This window comes from Macaca mulatta, chromosome 9, assembly GCF_049350105.2.
Source record: "Macaca mulatta isolate MMU2019108-1 chromosome 9, T2T-MMU8v2.0, whole genome shotgun sequence".
Lineage (NCBI taxonomy): Eukaryota > Metazoa > Chordata > Mammalia > Primates > Cercopithecidae > Macaca > Macaca mulatta.
In genome coordinates this window covers 137,379,216-137,395,673 of record NC_133414.1, presented here as the reverse complement: position 1 = coordinate 137,395,673, position 16,458 = coordinate 137,379,216, and the positions used below count along the sequence as shown (strand labels likewise).

At 42.7% G+C, this 16,458-nt stretch overlaps 1 long non-coding RNA gene across 1 annotated transcript; it reads right to left on the bottom strand.

Annotated features, from left to right (window-relative positions):
- Positions 1–498: 498 nt before the first annotated feature.
- LOC114670064 (uncharacterized) lies at positions 499–2,930 on the bottom strand. The gene is made up of 2 exons (XR_003719535.2): positions 2,786–2,930; positions 499–1,842 (listed from the first exon to the last, which is right to left on the bottom strand). It is a non-coding gene; the product is annotated as an uncharacterized LOC114670064 (long non-coding RNA).
- Positions 2,931–16,458: the final 13,528 nt, after the last annotated feature.

The following is a 16,458-nucleotide window of genomic DNA, read 5'->3' as shown; positions in this document are numbered from 1 at the left end:
ATGCCTCATGGGCCTTGAATAAGCAGAGTCGGGGTCCCCGGTGCTCAAGCTTCTAGCTGAAAAAGAAATAGGATTATTTTCCCGCAGGGGTTACTGAGGGAAGACTCACCCTGACCAAGGAGGTGCTGCTGAAGGCATCCATCAGGTGCTCTGCCTACCTGCTGGGGCAATTTTGAAGGGAGACCAATAGAAAACCAAGAGCTGAATGCCTGAGAAACATCTCCCCCGCTAAAGTCATTTCTGGGGCAGCCCCTCCACACTGCTGATACCTGTGTCCAGATGGCCACTTTGACCTTGGCCGCAGCCACTCAGGTCCTCTTCTGTCCATGCCGGGCCTGGCCTTGGCTGGAACACTACGGAGGGGCAGGAGGGGGTGGCCATCTGGTGTGGGAGGCGTTGGCTGTAGGTCCTCTCGGGAGACAGGTGGTTCAGCGGCAGGAAGGACTTACCAGGCTGAAACTAATCAGAAGATGGGCTCGCTGCTGGTGTGTGCTGGAAGCTCACAGAAATGTTACGGAGCAAGGCAGGCAGTGGAGGGTGGAGAGGCCGGCAATGAGGAACTGGGTCACCCTCATCACTCCTCCCTTGGGGTGGCCCTGAGTGAAATCCCTGGACCACAGTTCTAACCAGCAAAGGAAAAGCCAGCACCCCAAAGTAAGAAGAGAGACCCAGGGGCCATGAGGAGGGGAAGGTCCTAAGACTGGAGGCCTCTACCCCTGGACCACTGCCCCAAGCTTGTGTGTCCCCAGCCTTTGATGGCCACCCCAGTGGCTCCTTCTGGAAGGTGACTGTGGTTTGGTCTGATCCAAAGGGACTCCTGGAGCTTGGGATGCCATGAAGAGGGAGCAGTGGCATGAGGGTCTCCATCCCTGGTCCATATGATCTGCCTCCACCAGCCTGGTGTCACCCAGAGCTAGAGGCATCACCAAAGAACTCCAGGAGGCCACCCTCTGGCATGGAAAACACATGGACCAGAGCAGCCCCAGCCATGCCATTCACTCACTCTTGACCTTGGTGAAGCCATTGAGCTCTGCAGACCACATTTGTTCACCTAACAAGTGAAGAAAATGAACCTGGTAGATAGACTGTCTCTAGATTCCTCTCAGGGAGTGGTGACTTGAAGCCAGAAGATTGTGAGTTTGAGTCCTAGTTCTGCAACTTACACGTTATATGATCTTGGGGGAATTTACCTTCATCACCTGAGTCGTCATTCTCTCATTGGAAACATGAAATAATAATGCTTCATTTAATCCGAAGATTAAGTGAAATAAATCTCTCAGGGGGGTGGGTGGTACAGTATAGGTGACTCCTTTTTCCCAGTTGTCCTTCTTCCTGAAGTCCCTTCAGTTTAAAAATTCTGCAATTCCATGGATACCAGGGAAAACCCAGCTTAATCTATAACATCTTTAGAATCTTACCCCATCAGGGCTGACTTCCTTTGCACAGGATTCTGCAAGAAGGTACAGGTGCCATGTGATCTCCTGGACTGGATGCCCCTGAGCAAGTCACCTGTCCTTCTGGCTTTGGTTTCCACATCCACAAAACAATGAACAGGGCCCTGGGCTAATGCCATCCCCGGAAACCCTGTGTCTTTCTTGGCTCTGGATTTCTGCTTCAGTGGAGTCCTGCTCTCATGGAGATTCATGCTCAGCGGATGTGGAAGGGTGCAGGTCTTCAGGTGGGTGACCCTTGACCACGGGAGTGCATCAGGACCACCATAGAAGCTTTGGCAAAGAAAGTGCATCCAGTCCAACCTGGGGCAGCATTCTGGAGCTCTGCTGTGGAGTCTGAGGGTCTGCTTTTCCAAACTCTGGGGTTTAATGGAAATAAAGAAGCCAAAGTCTAGGGGACAAAAAGCACCAAAGGAAAAATTAGAAAACAATAAAGAATTTGCTCAGAAAAAGGAAGGGCTTGTCTGAGACTTTCTTCCCAGGTTAATTGTCTTTGCAAAAAAGTCCAGATGAATAATTCCTTCTCTCATTAATTCAACATCAATTTTTGACCTCCTAGTAGAGTATATGTCACACTGCATACTGGGGTTCAGAGTCCTGAAATGAAACAACATCTTAGAGACAAAATCTTCCAGAGTCATGACTCTACAGATAAGGAGAATAAGGCCCAGGAAAGGACGTGACTTGGCCAACATACCACAGCCAGAGGCTTGAGAGGACTCGAATCCAGACCCCAGCTCCCTCCCGCAACCTGGCAGCCCAGCAGCAACCACAGGCACGTTTTGCTTCATCTGTCAGTGTTTTTCTGCTGATTTCAAGGGAAAATCCATCTCATGTTACTAAAATCATAAGATCTGGCCACCGGTACACTGGGCCTGTTCCCCACAGGCAAGGATCTGCAAGTCATGTTTCCCTTGTCTGGGAGCTGAGGGCCTCAATTGGCCACAGGCCCACCCTCCACTGAGCTCATTTATTTAGGACACCTGCCTGGGCCCGAAGGCAGTGAGTTTGCAATCCCTGCCCAAGGGAGGAGAGGCTGAAAGGAGGAGAATGTCATGGATCCTTCTCCCAGTTCCACAAATGAGGACGGCTGGTGAGTCTACTGAGCCTTCCATGAATTCTTCATGGTGAAATTCAGTTAGACATTTAAGGATAAAAGGAGAGTCATGTAAACCTAAAAATTAAAAAGCGTAACGTATATGTTCATATTGATATTTATTGTCCATGGGATTTTCAGTGAGCCTGAAACCATGGGCCCCAAAATATGGGGATTCTTTCCTAGGGGACCTTGATATCCCCAATGGACTCTAAAGGTTTGAAAAGGCTTTACTCACCTGTTTTCCTGGTGCCATGCAGGTGACCACAGAGATGAACTGGGCTACAGGTTCTGCCTGTTTCCCATTGCCTTTGCTGGCTGGGATAAGTTGTCCCCTCCTCCAGATTCTAACCCAACTTCTCATCCTCACCCTCCAGCACTTGGACTGCACTCACTAGGAATTCAGAGAGGAATTTGCCTCCACACTCTGCATGAGGGAAGAGAGTTCACCCAGGCAAATTAACTGTGTTTGCAAAGCAGAAGGTAAATGTTTAACCTACAGAGAAGATCATTCCATTTGAAAACGCCTAGTCATCCTTTTCTGCAGACAACCCATCTACCAATTATAGAGAATTAAGTTAAAATAGGTCCAGCCTGAATGTCTGCCCGGCCTCCCTTCCTGAGAATGGGGAAACCTGGTTGTGCAAGGAACTTCGAACATGGTACTCAACGCAGGCGTTTCACCAACTGTGTTAGTCTGTTCTCACGCAGCTAATAAAGACATATCCGAGACTGGCAATTTATAAAGGGAAGAGATTTAATGGACTCACGGTTCCACATGGCTGGGGAGGCCTCACTATCATGGCAGAAGACAAAGGAAGAGCAAAGAGACGTCTTACATGGAGGTAGGCAAGAGGGTTTGTTCAGGGGATCTCTCATTTTTAGAACCATCAGAACTCATGAGACTTATTTACTACCATGACAACTGTATGGGGGAAACATCCCTCGTGATTCTATTTTCTCCACCTGACCCTGCCCTTGACACGTGGAGATTATTACAATACAAGATGAGATTTGGATGGGGACACAGCTGAACCCTATCATCAACTCAGGTGAGCTTTCCCCAAATTTACTTTGAATGAGTCAGGCTTTAGGGAATATCTACAGATCAGGAGCAATGGATCAAGTCTGTTTAGATCATTTTGTTAAAGGACCATAAAGCTGGATGGTGGTAGAGGACTAGCCGTTAACCAGGAAAACATCACTGAGCTGCTCAGAAAGGCAGGAGCCCACAGAGTAAGACTGTTTAGGTAGGAGTTGGAGAGATCTACATAAACACCCTTTTCACTTGATTCTTCCAAAAGATTGGGGGAAGAGGATGAAAGGAGGAGAACACAAAACCAAAAGGTCGAAGTGAGCAGAGCAATTGTGCCTGAGCTGTTGTCCTCTCCGTTCTGCCTTCTCATAGTATTTTGTGGGGGGTTTTTGTTGTTGTTTTTGTAGAGACAGGGTCTCACTATGTTGCCCAGGCTGGTCTCGAGCTCCTGGGCTCAAATGATCCTCCCGCCTCTGCCTCCCAAAGTACTGGGATTACAGGTGTGATCCATGGTGCCCAGCCTTGCCCTCTCATGGCTGCTGGTCAAAACTGCCTTCATCTCTACACTCAGCACAAGTGTGCTCCCTCCACAGATTCCTCCAGTCCCCCAATTCCAGTACAATAACCTCCAGCCCCTTCTGCCACCCAGATCTCCCACGGTGCTTGGCTCCCACCTCTGCTATCTCAGCTGTTCACAGCAGGCTGTGTCTGTCAGTGGTCAGTTCCTTGGAGGTGCGGGATCCTCATCCTACTCATTTTGTGTCTCCCCTGGCCCCATATACATCCCAGAGCACCTAGAACAGTGTTGAGCCCAAAGTAAATGCTCAGTAAATGTTTGCTGAAGTAGAGAAAATGACAAGAGTTCAGAACTATAAGGAAAGATGTGGGAAATCTATAGGATAATGTATTCAAGAAAGTTTGGATACAAAATATTGCAGGGCCAGATATTCTGGTGAAAACAACGTCACTTGGGAGTTGTGATCATCAGCTTAATTGCTCAGTGTGGGTCACTGAGTATCTACTCTGTGCCAGGTACCATGAGTGTTTCCATTATCTATCATAGCTGAGCAAAAAAAAAAAAAAAAACAACCAAAACATAGCAGCTGAAAACCAGGTCCTAGGACTAGGGTGAAGCAAGTGGGGGTCCTAGAGCAATTTAAGGGGGTGCTCACTCCCAGGGTCAGCCCAGAGAGTGAGCACCTCATTGCGTTTTTTGCCCCAGGGGCCTCTCCTGCCCCACCATAGTTTTCACCATGCTTAAAACGACAATTATTTTAATGTAATTCACGGTTCTGTGAAATAAAAGGGCTCAGCTGGGTGGTTCTTCTGCTAGTCTCATTTGCAGTCTCTCTTGTAGTTGCAGTTGATTGGCACCTGGGCCTGGAGTCATCTAGGGGTTCTACTGAAATGCCAGGACAGCTGGCCCTGTCTCCCTCTCCATGTGGTCTCAGGGTCTCTCTATGTGGTATTGCCATGTGGTTTCTCCAGAAAGATAGTCTCACAAGGCAGTTCAGCGATCCCAACAATAAGTGTTCCAAGAAGGGGAAGCCAAAGTCCTCTTCAAGGCCTAGCCTGGGACTGGCACAACTTTGCTTCTGCAGCATGTTCTTGGTCACCTCAGTCTTAGGACCAGCCCAGATTTGATGAGTAGGAAAATAAGCATCACCTCTCAATAGAGGATGTGATAAAGAATGTGTAGCCATCTTTAATCCACCATCATGAATTAAGACAGAGAATAAGCCATTTCCCAATCCAAAGAGGAATTGCAGAAATAGGAAGGTTGGATGAACTGGGCTGGAATCTAAGCTTGCTACTTTCTCTGAGTCTCAGTTTTGTCATTTATAAATTGGAGATACTAATACCTGCCCAACAGATATTTATTGAATGTCTGCTACATGCTAAGCACTATGATAGGTACTGGAAATACAATAATGAACTTGACCCTGCTCCTAGAGAAATTATATTATAATGAGAGAAGTAGATTGTTTAAAGGGGAACCACATAAATAAATTATATGTTGGAGTAAGTTCTATGAAGAAAAGAAGAGTGTGCTGAAAGAGAGAAGACCAGGTCTGGGAGGAGAGGAGCAGACTCCTCCAGGACCAGGATAGATCAGGAAAGGTCTATTTCCAAGGTGGCATTAAGCCAAGACCTGACTGTGGAGGAGGGCTTCATCCTGAAGGGAGCTGAGCACTAGGGGAGACTGGGCAGAAGGTGGCATAGGGGACGTCGTAATTCTTTGAATGGGAAGTGAAGAGAAGGCTTTGTGGAGGGAACACGTTTGCTCGTTGGCTTACCACTAACCCTGAAAAGTTAAGTAAAAGAAAACTCTATACAAGCATTTTGCAAATACATTATAAGCAGAGAATGCCAAGCAGCAACAGCTCTAGAAGTGAATAGGATTTGCTATTGACTAATTTTATTGAAGGCTTGAATGATAGAGCAGAAATCATCCCGCTAGTGTTTTTAAGAGTAATAAAGCTGCTGCAGCCTTGCTTTCTCCCAAAGCCTTAATCTCTCAAGAATGTTTTTGCCCCATGTCAGCACCAAGAGGCACGGGGATGGTTAGAGTAACACCTCAAAACCATCACTCCTTTACCTCCATGGAACCCCCCTTTCTCATGAGGCTTTTATCATCCAGCTATATCATGTCTATCTCATCTCCATGCTGACATCTTCCCATCTCCCAATTGCTTCCCCATATTCATCAAGAGCTGACAGCTAGATCCTGTGATCCCATCTTTCTCTCCACTGCAGACCCTCCCAGCACACTGCATGGTTTAACTGTCAGCATGCATGCTCATCTAACTCAAGCCTCCTAGCTCCTTCACTGCCACCCACTCCCACGGCTTATCCTGGGCCTCATCATCACACAGAACTGCTACACTGTGGAAATACATCAGGGCACCACTCCAGCGACAGTCGCCTTACCTCCTCCTGCCCTTCTCACTTCCTCATCCCACCACACAGGCTCTGACACATTTAAAGATCCTTACAGCCCAGTGAGCTTTCCCTGGGAGTCTTTCTAGCTTCCCTTCCATCTTTCGTGATTCTAAACATCATGTTTTTCTGAGCCCTGCCTTCGTAATGTCCTCATCCTTATCATTACACCACATTTCTAAATAAACCCTGCAGTACCCCCATCCTAACTCCCCATTCTCTCCTAAACCCACTCCAGTCAGGTTTTTACCCCCATCACTGCATTAAAACTGCTCTCGGCCGGGCATGGTGGCTCATGCCTGTAATCATAGCACTTTGGGAGGCCAAGGCGGGCAGATCACTTGAGGTTAGGAGTTCGAGACCAGCCTGGCCAACATGGTGAGACCCTGTCTCTACTAAAAATATAAAAATTAGCTGGGTGTGGTGGTTGACACCTGTAATCCCAGCTACTCGGGAGGCTGAGGCAGAAGAATCTCTTGAACCCAGGTGGCAGAGGTTGCAGTGAGCTGAGATTGCACCACTGCACTCCAGCCTGGGCAACAGAGTAAGTTCTCTCTCAAAAACAAATCAAAACAAAACTGCTCTCATCAAGATTACCAAAGACCTCCATGCTGCTAAATCAGTTCCGAGATCACATCATAATTGACCTATTGGCAGTATTTCCTTCTCCTTGTTACATTTTCCTCACATTCTCTCTGGGTTTCTCTCATTTTTTTTTCTTTGATAAAATTTTTTATTTTCAATTTTTGAAAAAAATTTTGTAGAGACAGGGTCTCACTATGTTGCCCAGGCTGGTCTCAAACTCCTGGCCTCAAGAGATCCTCCTACCTTAGCCTCCCAAAGTACTGGTATTATAGGTATAAGCCACTGCACCCAGCCTCTCCATGCTAATTGCTGCTTCTTGGACTTTTGCTGGTTTTTCTTCTTCACCCAACTTAATTTTGAAGTGCCCCAGTGGTCAGTCGTTGGTCTTCAACTCTGTGTCCACACTTACTATCTCAATAATCTCACCCAGACCTTAAATGAAATGTATATGCTGACAATTCCAAAAATATGCATGTCTCTAGCCCATATGTATCCCCTAAACTCAATACTTAAATATCCAATAGCCTACTCAGCAAACCTCTCAAACTCAACATGTCCACAACTGAACTTCTGATTTTTTTCCCCAAAAAATATTTGTACCATCCCCAGTCTTCTCCAACTCGATTGGCACTAACTCTATCTTTACAAATTTCCAGGTCATATTTCTTGGAGTAAAATTATATTTCTCTCAAACCCCACATTCTAACTTGAAAATAGATCCAATTCTGGTCATTTCTGAATAACTCCATTCAAACAGACCCTTATTCAGAAAAAAAATATGAAAATATGACTACCTAAAGGCACTGGAAAGCAACCCAGAGAAGGCCGATTCTGGAGAGGAGTGAACACTTGGGAGAAGGGAATGATGGTGGATGAGTTTCTCCATCTTTTGTGAATGTTATCCAGGTGAAGGCTCAAATATACACTACGTTGAGCAGTTAAAAGTCCAATAGAAAACGCTTGGCCTTTCTGATTTAAAGGATCAGAGGAGAGAGTTGAAGGCAGTCATATCTGATAAGAAACGAGGGGAGAAATGTTGGAAAAAAGAGAACTGCAAAAGTGAAGCCCCAGATGCTGGGTACAAACACAACCCAAATCCCTGGCTGACACTACACCGTGCATGAGAAGGACAGATTCCAAGAGGCCCAGCTAAGGCTGAAAGGCTGCACTGATATTTGAGTTGCCCCCTACCACAGGGAAAACAGAGTTTGTACTTTGTCTCCAGCCGAGTTAAGTGCCTGTTTAAACAAAAAAGAAAGATAGAAAATCACCCTTCAAAGGAATATAAAGAAACCCAGTGTGTTCACAAGATAACGTTCTCAATGTCAAGATACAATCTGACCAGGTACAGTGGCTCACACCTGTAATCCCAGCACTTTGGGAGGCCGAGGCGGGTGGATCGCCTGAAGTCAGGAGTTCGAGACCAGCCTGGCCAACATGAGGAAACCCTGTCTCTACTAAAAATACAAAAATTAGCCAGGCATGGTGGTGTGCACCTGTAATCCAGCTACTCAGGAGGCTAAGGCAGGAGAATTGCTTGAACCCAGGAGGCAGATGTTGCAGTGAGCTGAGATTGTGCCACTGCATGCCAGCCTGGGCAACAGAGCCAGACTCTGTCTCATAAAAAAAAAAAAAAAAGATACAATCCAAGATGACTCAACAAACAAAACAGTCAGAAAAATACAACCTATTTTCAAGAGAAAAGACAATTTTTTAAAGACTACCTCCTCTGTATTTCAAATGGTTCGTGATAAACATGTTGTAAGATATTAAAAATATACATGTCCAGAATCTAATGCCATCTGACCACCTCCACTGTCGTTGCCCTGTTTAAAGTCACCATCATCTATTGCTGGGAACACTGCCCCAGCCTCCAAACAGATCTCCCTGTTTCTACCTTTGCCCCTCATAGTCTACTCCCAACATAGTATCCAGAGAAATCCTCTAACAAAATAAGTCAGATCATACCAGCCCTCTGCTCAAAACTCTTTAATGGCTATCATCTCACTCATTGTCAGCTGAAGCCCTCACAATGGCAAATACAGCCCTAGATGAGCTATCCCCCTCTACCTCTTTAACCTCTTCTCCTCTGTTTCTTTCCCTTGCTCCCTCTGTGCCAGCCACATCAGCCTTCTTGCTGTTCCTTAAATACCCAAGCCGTGCTGCCACCTTAGAGTCTAGTATTCCCTCTGCCTGGACACTCTTCCCCCAGACACCTGCTTGGTTAGCTCTCTCTCCTGCTCCAAGCCTTTGCTCAAATTTCACTTTCCCTGACCCCAGCCCCCACTGAACACTACAACCTGCTTCCACGCCCCCTCCCCAAACCTCTTCAGCTGCTCTAATTTTCCTTTTTTCCGTATGACCCATCCCCTTCTGACATATGATGTAATTTCACTCGTGGTTGTGTTATGTCTTCCCAGCTAGATTATAAGCTCCAAGGATAAAAATCATTGTCTGTTTTGTTCACTAATTTGTCCCAAGTGCCTAGTCCAGTGCCTGGTTCAGAGTAGGCACTCAATAACTGGGGAAATGAATGAATACATTAAATATTGCTAAAGAAAAATCATACAATTGTGAGGACTGATGCCATCTAAATCAATGTCATGCTAAGCACACACTCCTGTCTCTCCTCCCTTACAAGTTCCCATAGAAATCACAAAATTTGAGATATTTTTAAAGAAAAACAAACACAAAAACAAACCAGTCCTGAAAAACAAGAAATAGAGTCTGCAGCTGACCAGATAATTAGAGAAAACTCTAGAAGATCAGCTACAGATGAGACTGGATTGATGATTAAACAAAGCAGGTAGTCAACAAACACGTATCCAGCATCTTCTATGATTAGACACTGTCCTAAGTGCTAAGGTATGGCTGTCAGTGAATGTTCAACTCTCAAAGAGTGTGGGGCATGTAGGAAAAAATAAGCAAGGAAAAAATAAATATTGTTTTATGTGCATAACCACTATAAAGAAAATAATGCCTGATAATATGACAGAGTACTTAAGTGGTTGAATCCTAGTAATAACAGGAAAAGGAGTAGGAAATGACATTCATAAGGTAGACAAGGGCCAGATCATATTTGAAACCCTGCAAGTTGAAATGGGGAGCCAGTGGATGGATAAAAGCAGAGAAGTGACATGGTTAGATATAGAGTTTTAAAAGATCTCTCCAGTTTCTGAGTATAGGATGAATTACAGGGGAAGAAGACAAGAGTAGAAGTAGGGAGATGGTTTAGGAGACAATGACAGTAATCTAGGCAGATGAAGACCACAGTGGGGCAAGGGAAGAGCAGTGAAGATGCAAGAAATAGTTTCAGTTGTGAATATGTGTGCAGCTACTGCCAAAAGGAATTGCTAATACATTGGATGCAAGGTGTGAGGGAAAGAGAGGAATTTATGGTGAATACTGCTTTTGGCCTGATCAACCAATGGATGGTGATACCATTTACTGAAATGCAAAAGACGTGGGTAGGCTCAAACACACATGCCATGGTTTGCCAAAGTTATCTAGGGGGCTTTCCCCAGAAAGCATATCCAGATTCTAATACTTGGGGTTTATAAACTGGCAGTTTTCACTCTGTAAGAAACATTGGCATAAAATAGGCTATGATAGAATCTGCAGTTAGTAAGAAAGGAAAATTACGGTTTAATCTCCTTCATGAACATAGGCACAAAAGGCCTAAACAAATATAAACAAATCAAATTCAATGATAGATAACAAGGATAAGACATCATTATTAAGTAGGGTTTATTCTAAGAATGCAAAGTTGGTTTAACATTTAAATTCAATCAAAATAATGTACTACATTATCAAATTATATAATCACCTCAATAGATGCAGAAAAAGCATTTAATGAAATTCAATACCCATTCATAATAAAAATAGAAATAGTAGAGAACTCTAAGCTCAGAGCATCAAACAAAAAGCAGAAAAATATAATTTAGTGAACATCATAATTTGTTGGAAACATTTTTCCAGGACATTGGGAATGAGACAAGATTGCCTACTACAACTTTGGTTCAACATTGTACTGAAGGTCTTAATTGCTATAATAAGGCAAAAAATAAAAGTTTAAGGATAAAGGAAGAAAAAACAAAACTACCTTTAGTCAAACACGTGTTCAAATATTAGAAAATTGGAACGAATATTCAGCAAAGTGAATTTAAGGTCGTTGGATATATGCTTAATATACAGAAATTGATTGTGCCAGCAACACACACATAGAAATTAAAATTTTAAATTCTATCATTTATGATAGCATCCATAAACAAAATATCTAGGAATAAAGCTAACAAAAGATGTTGCAAAATCTATAAACACAAAAACTGGCAAAACTTTCATGGAAATTAAAGACTTAAAGGAAAGAAGGAAGGAAGGAACAAAAGAAGGGAGAGAGGAAAGAAGGGAGACCTAAACCAATTATGGTATATAGCAAATTTATGAATTTGAAGAGTCAATATTATGAAGACATAAATTGTTCCAAAATTGAGTTTTAAGTTCAATGCAATTCCAATCAAAATTCAGAAGTCTGTTTAAATGTGTGTGCAAACTGACAAGTTGATTCTAAAATTTAGAAGGAAATGATAAATGCCCAAAATCACCAAGACAATCGTAAAGAAGAATAAGACTGGAGGACTCACATTACCAGATATCAAAATTCATTACAAAGCTACAGCAATCAAGGCATGTGGTATTGGTGCAATGATGGGCAGATAGAGCAATGGAACAGAACACCGAATTCAGAAACAGATCCACATGCATACTGTCACTAAATTTATGACCAAGGAGACACAACAGTACAATGGAAAAAGATGATCCTTCCAACGAATAAAACTGAGTCAATTGAATATCCATGTGGGAAAACTGCATCATAACCACTACCTCACACAATTAACAAAAAGCAATCCTAGGTGAATTGAAGGTCAACTTGTGAAAGGGCAAACAATAAAGCTTTTAGAAAATAAAGGATAATATCTTCGTGGCTTTGAAGTAGGCAGAGATATCTTATGCATAACATAAAAAGCACTAACCATTAAGGGAAAAAGTTGATAAGTTAAACCACTAAAAATTAATAACTTCTAGTCATCACACAACATCATTAAGAGTATAAAAAAGATAAGCCATGAGGATTGACAGGGGACTCACTTCCAAAATATATAAAGAATTCCTATACCAATAAGAGAAAGATACAGAATCCAGTAGAAAACTGGGCAAGAGACTTGACTAGGCACTTCACAAAAGAAGTTATCTAACTGGCCTAAAAATATATGGAAAATTTCTAAACTCATTAGGCATTAGGGAAATGCAAATTAAAACCACTATGAAATACTAATACATAGTCACCAGAATGACTCAAATTAAAAAGACTGATACTACCAAGTGCTGGTGAAGATATGGAGCAACTGAATCTCTCATACATTGCTGGTGGGAATTTGACAGTATCTACTCTGTCTGAATATATACACATTCTATAGCTCAACAATCTACTACTTAATGGAAATGTGTACAATATGTTCCTTAAAATACGTACAAGAATGTTTATAGCCATGCTACTTTTAAAAGCCAAAACCTGAAAACAACTTTGGTAGTAGAACTATTAAATAAATTATGATGTAGTCCTATGGAATACATATACTTTTGGCCTGATCAACCAATGGATGGCAGATGAACAAATGATTACTACTCACAACAACATGGGTGAAATTCACAAACATAATGTTGAGTGAAAGAAAACACTCTATGGATATGTTCACTTTGTGAAAATTTATTGAGTTTTATAATTATAATTTGTGTCCTTTATAGTATTTGTGCAGAAAGTTTACTTTAAATAAAAATGAATATTAAACTCATAACAAAATGATCCATCTGATAAAATAATAGCCAAAAAACAAAAACTTTTAGAAATTAAAAATATTATGGGCTAGGTGTGGTGGCTTACACCTGTAATCCCAGCACTTTGGGAGGCTGAGGCAGGAGGATCACTTGATCTCAGGAGTTCAAGACCAGCCTGGGAAACATTGCAAAACCTCATCTCTACAAAAAATACAAAAATTAGCCAGGCACGGTGGTTCACACATGTAGTCACAGCTACTAGGAAGACTGGGGTGGGAGGATCACTTGAGCCCAGAAGGTCAAGGCTACAGTGCAACATGAGTATGCCACTGAACTACAGCCTGGGCATCAGAGTGAAACCCTAGCTCAAAAAAAATTATTATGCAAAAAAAATTCAGTAGACCACCTGAATAATACAATGAGCATGGCTAAAACCCAGACTGATAGGCTGGAATAGGGATCAGCAAACTCTTTCTGTAAAGGACCACAAAGTTAATACTTTAGGCATTGTGGGTCATACAGTCTCTGTGACAGCTACTCAACTTTGCCTTTTGAGTGACCATAGACAATATGTAAATAAATGGGCATGGCTTGTGTTTCAACAAAACTTTATACATGAATTCTGAAATTTCATGTAATTTTCACCTGCCATGAAACATTATTATTTCTTTTATTTTTTCAATTTTTCTTTTTAAGTTTATAAAGAAAATAGGTTTAATCGACTCACAGTTCTGCAGGCTGTACAGGAGGCATGGCTGAGAGGCCTCAGGAAACTTACAATCATGGCAGAAGGCAAAGGGGAAGCAAGCACATCTTCATGTGGCCAGCAGAGAAACATGGATGGCAGGAGAGAGTCAATCATTTGAAATCCATTATTAACTCAAGGGTCATAAAAAAATAGGCAGTGGGCCAGATTTGCCCCATTGGCTGTAGTTTACAGACCCTTGGTCTACAAGATCTAGCCAAGGAAAACTTACATAATTTATGGTGGAGAAAAACAGAAAATCAGAAAAAAAGAAATAAGTATGATAGACCCAAAAGGTAAAACATTCATTTAGTTAGCATTCCAGAAGCAGGGAAAAGACAGTAAATAAAGGTGAAAGCAGTGCCCAGGGGATGAGTCAAAGAAGGTCCACACCTAGATATTTTTGGTGACATTTCAGAACTCTAGAGATAAAGAGGAAATTCCCTACTGTTCCAGAGAGAAAAAAGCATTTTACCTGGTTAACCTTGAGAGTTCAGGCTGAACTCAGACACACTGAATGCTGGAAGATGGTGAAACAAGGTCTTAAAGTTCTTAGAAAAGTGTTTTGGAGTCGAGAAGTCCATGCGTAGCCAAACTGTCAGTGAAATGTGAGGGCAAATAAAGATACCTTTGGAAATGTAAGGAATCAACAGTATCTCTGGTGTAACGTGAAGATCCTGAGACAGCTTTATTCTTGATTCCCTGGGAATCAGTATGGGCATGTTTCTTAAGTGCACTGCTGTGATGGAGACGTTTAGAATTGCAGACACAGTTCGCTGCTTGCACTACAACTATGACTTCCCACGCACTTTGCTAACAAACCCCAATTTTCTTGAAAATAAGATGGCAATGTACTTCAGGCAGACAGTTCGGAAGGTTAACTATTAATTAGTCTAAACTATTCATCCATTCTCTTTGCTACTGGATCAGTCAGGGGTAGGCATGTGATGAAATTCTGCTTCTGAGATATTAGGGGAAACTTCTGGAAAGCTCCTGAGCAAGATTTTCCTTACAGATAAAAAGAAACACACAGGAGAAAATGACTCTTCCTCTCCTGCTCACACTGCTGTGTCTGCCCAAGAAGCAGTGAGCTGAGGCACCTATCTGTACCATCAGGTGACAAGCCTGAGAACAATAGGTAACATGAGATTATGACACAGTGGAAAAATAGAAAGCACCTGGGTCTTTGATAATATCTGAGCTGCTTAATTAACCCACCCTTGAACCAGTCTACCTCCAGAATTCCTGGTACATGAGATAATAGCATTGCCTTTGTTTAAGTCACTTCTAGTTGGATTTTCTGTTATTTCCAACCAAAAGCATCCAACTGATAGAAGTGATGAAGTAAGACTGGACAGCATTTATCCACCTACATATTTGTAAAACTATGCCTGTCTGATCAGACGTGGTGGCTCATGCCTGTAATCTCAGCACTTTGGGAGGCTGATGCAGGAGGATTGCTTGAGGCCAGGAGTTCAAGACCAGCCTGGGCAACTTAGCAAGACCCTATCTCTAGAATAAATAAATAAATAACAATAAAAAATTTAAAACTATGCCTCTCAGACCTAAACTAGGGCCATAGAAGAAGGGATGCTGGGGCTACTGAGAAGGACAGGCTGCTAGTTTGGGGCCTCTCTGGTCTAGAAAGAAAAAATAATCTGAGTAAAATGGTCAAAATCCATTAAGGCAAAGTATTATTGGTAAGATCAGGATGGACTCGAATGTCAGATGCTGAAATGTTGGAGCAGCAAAAGCCTCACTGCAAAACCCAAGCCCTGCGTGAGGGTAGGACAAGAACATTGGTTGCCTGAGCTCTAGGGAAACAGTAGCTAAATTACGAAGACCTCTCAGGACTTACAACCACTTCCATCCAGCCAGGACTTAGGTAGGACAACAGAAAGATTCTCTGCAAACTGCCTGTAAGCACCTGGTTGACATTCATTCACCTTACAGAAGTTGCTCATTCTAGGATCTGCACAGCCAGAATAAGGGGGCAAGCATCAGCCCATTGTCTTGGGGTCACTCTCCTGGGCTCTTCAGTATCCAGTACACACACAAACAACTCAACTCAATGCCATTTCCTCAAGGGTCTTCTAGCCACAACTGAAGCCATTAGAAGACAGGCAGCTGGGCTTTGATTTTTCAGTCATATTCCTTGAGAACTCACCAGATTTGTCAAGAAAAGGATATGATTTAATGGCCATGATGACCATTGAAGTGAAATCATTTTATGCTTATGTACCAACCAGTGTAGTGATTCTCAACCCTGGAGGCATCCTACAATCACCTGGAAATTCTGATTTAATTTGTCCAGAGTGGAGCCTGGGCAAGGTTTTTGTTAATAGCTCACCAGGTGATATTAATGTGTTTCACAAGACAAAACCCTTTTGCTAGGAGATAGGTCATGCGAGTTAAATGTGTGTGGGCAGGGATAGGCTGTGGTTAGGCATTACTGGAAGGCTGAGTCCTTTCTAATTCCCATAGTTGTTTGAGGGATAGTGAAATCAAATCTAGATCTGTTTGATTGCAAAGCCCATGGGCATAACAAGTAAGATCTACTTCTTTGCATCCCCCTCAAACTATCTCTAGTTTGTTATTGTTGTTATTGTTGCTGTCATTAATTTGGATTTGGAAATAACTCAAGAAAGTCAGACACAGCTAAGAAATATATGCAGTCCTCAGATTAGAAACAAGCTGTTTTCCAAGATTTTGGTTGTTAAGTCAGCCATTTGTTGTATATAAAGGGTCAATCAATGGAGGACTGCTCTTTTCA